This window comes from Rattus rattus, chromosome 10 (assembly GCF_011064425.1).
Source record: "Rattus rattus isolate New Zealand chromosome 10, Rrattus_CSIRO_v1, whole genome shotgun sequence".
In the NCBI taxonomy this organism is placed as follows: Eukaryota; Metazoa; Chordata; class Mammalia; order Rodentia; family Muridae; genus Rattus; species Rattus rattus.
In genome coordinates, this window is record NC_046163.1 from 73,468,167 (window position 1) to 73,471,641 (window position 3,475).

Here is a 3,475-nt window from a genome sequence, read left to right on the forward strand (position 1 = left end):
TGAGCTACAGCCCATTCTTTACTGCCTGTTCTCTACATGGGGACCATCTGTCTCCCCTGTGCTTTCAGATGAGTTTACAAGAACACTCAGCACAAACATCACTCGGGAAGGTACCTAGTACATATTGCTAATATACTTGATTCTAAATGGCTTGAACAGAAGAAATGGGGAGAGGGAAATGGCCAATCAAAACCAAATGAACAAAGCCTACTTGTATGTGGGGTAAAAGTTTGGTTGGTAAACTGTTTCCCTAAAGGCATAAGGACCTGAATTCATTCCCCAGAATCCATTTTACAAAATCAGGATATTAGTGGTGCATGCTTGAAAAGGCTGATTTCTAGGGCTTACTTTCAAATTGACCCAGTTTAATGAGCACCAGACCCATAAAAGATCTATCCTCAAAATAATTAAGATGGGAAACACCTGAAAGAGAATAGTGAAGTTGTCCTCTGCCCTGCCTACTTCCATGCATCAGCACACAGACATTTGTTGGATGGCGGGCTGTCCATCCTGGTTCCTGGTATCCTGGTTCCTGGTCTGGATAAGATTGAAGCTCCAGTGGCCCTAAGGGATGGTAGGTGGTTCCCTAAACTCCCAGAAGTTCAGGCTCCTCTCTTGTAGCTACAGACCTCTACAGGTTTAGTCACAGAGAAGCAGGGCCACTCCCTCCCATATGTAGGTGAGGTATTCGCAAACTCTCAGACCAAAGCAATAGGAAACACCTGCTGTCAGACCCTGACCCACCTCAAAACTGTATATACAAAATCTATCCAGAGGATTAAAGGCGTGCAAGAATTATTCCATCACCTGAGAGCTTCTGTCATAAGAGCTGTAACACTGCTGCTTGGAGAAGAGATCTTCTCTCCTGAAACCGCTGGCAGATGCTCCCATGCACCGCTTGCCAACTGGCCAGCCTCCTACTGGCTCAGCCCAGCCTGACATCTTGGAGCAACTGAAGCAGTAGCAACAGCAGTGGAGGTGGAGATGGAGGTAGAGCAGCACCAGCAGTGGAGATGGCAGAGGCAGTTCTCCCTCCCTGCCAGAGAGTTCTGTCTACTTCACCTGAACCCGCACACCTAGCTGGGCCAGAGATCTGCACCTACCTGGACCAGATATCTCTGTGGAAAGCCTCCAATACACAGGCCCACAGGCATGTATCCACAGTTACAGGAAATTAAATTTAAAGACTTGCAGCCTGTCATGTATTTTCTGTGATTCATTCACAGACTAGCCAGGATACAAACTTATTACCATATGTTTCATCTGGAAAAGAATTAATTCAGGAAGCTTTCAAATCTTTTGCTGACTGTTGTAGTCATTTTTAAGAACTTATTTATTATGCATACAGAGTTCTGCCTGCACGTATGCCTGCACACCAGAAGAGAGCACCAGATGTAATTATAGATGAGCCACCATGTATTTTTCTGGGAACTGAACAGGAAACATATAGGACAGCAGACATTGTTCTTAACCTCTGAGCCATCTCTTAGTTTTAATATTTATGTCTTCTGAAGAGTCATATGATTGGGCTCTTGGATCCTAGCTGGTGGTGCTGTTTGGGAAGATTGAGAACTGGGAAGATTGAGAAATAGTATGATTGAGAAATAGTGTGATTCAGAATTGAGGTGATTAAGAATTGTGAAGATTCCTCATCACTTCCTGGGAGGAAGTGATGTGTGTGTGTGTGTGTGTGTGTGTGTGTGTGTGTGTGTGTGTGTGTGTGTGTGTTGAGAGAATCTATCAACTCTTGCTTAAATACTAGGGTCACACTCTGAAAGAAGAATATTTTCACTCATATCTGTACATTTAAATATAGCCATCTGGAAGACTTCAAGTTACTGAAGGAATGGTCTATAAACAGTCGCATGGATTTTACAAGTTTTAAAGAACTTCAAGCTTTCAGTTCTGTGACTCTATTTATAAAATCTCTACAGTGTCACTTGAAGTAAGATTTTGCATGTTCTTCCAAGATAATTTTGCTTTTTCATTACACAGAACTGACAAAGCCTTTTATTGAGCTGTCATCTAATTGTTTAAGAAATTATTAAGTGACAAATCAATCCCAAAAGAAAACACTGACAAGCTGGCATATTAGTTGGATGAAAGAGGTGCATATAAGAATATGCCTGAACTGTGACTAGAATATACAGCAGGGAAAGAAAAGCAAAACACAAGAACACTGAGACTTATTGATCAAGTGTTTTCTGGTTTGGGGAAAAGGAAGCACTAATTGGCAGAGTGCTTGGTCTTCACACAAGTATTCCTGGAGGTACAGTCACTTGTATGTGTACAACCGCATTAGCGATGCAGTCTTAGTGTTTGCAGTTGTGGAAGGGGCACCCAGATCTGACCTTTAAGTTTATCAAGTACAGAGTCCTTGTTATCTCGTCATTAAGCTGGTTTGGGCTAAAATTCTTATACACTATATGCATTTCCCCCGTACATGTACAAACATCTTTGTTTCTTGGCTTGGAAGTATGTGTGAACATGTATGTGTGGGCACATATACCCTAGTACATATTTGCAAAGTCCAGAAAAAGGCAAAAGATACTCTGCTCTGACAGTCTCTGACTTATTCTATTGAGAAGGGTTTCTGACTAGTCCTTGAGCTACCTGGCAGCCTGAAAGTTCAGTGGTCTTTTCATCTCAGTCCTTCATAGCTTTGGGTGTACAAATGTATGGAGCCACACCTGGTATTTGAACTCAGATCTTAATGCTAGTGCAGCAAGTACTCTTGCACTTTTTACATCATGTAGCCATGTGATGCTTATGTGTGTACCTTCTGTTCTCATAAGCATACAGCACTCACAGAGATGCAATGCACATCACAGAATCAGCTACTTTAGAGTAAGTGCATGCCTAGGAGCTTATGCACTCAATACTTCCATGTCCATCTCAGGTAGATCTTCAGTCAGCACAGATGATTAGCCTGCTAAGTCCTTATCCCTTCTAGATACTCAGTTTACCATTCTTTTAATAGACATTTGGCCCTCTGTCATTGCAACTTGTAATAAAAGAAGAAAAATGACGAAAAATGTAACTAAATATTTATTAAGTCAAAATTGGCCCTCTGTCATTGCAACTTGTAATAAAAGAAGAAAAATGACGAAAAATGTAACTAAATATTTATTAAGTCAAAATTGCTCCTAGGGAAAAGGTACCATAGGCTTGAACTACTGATAAACCTAAAACATGAATCTCCCCAGCATCACGCAGAGCTTTTCAGTGCCCTTCCCATGCATTTTTCTGCCGCTCATGGAAGAAAGCCACATCCTCCTTTTCAAATAAGCTAATCTATTGTGTCACACATGCTTGATACCCTAAAATATAATCAAACAAAAAGAGAGAGAGAGAAAGAGAGAGAGAGAGAGAGAGAGAGAGAGAGAGAGAGAGAGAGAGAGATATCCAGGGTTCTTTGATAACTCTAGCACAGTTCTAAAAGGCCATTATGATGTGTGTATAAAAAGATAAAGAG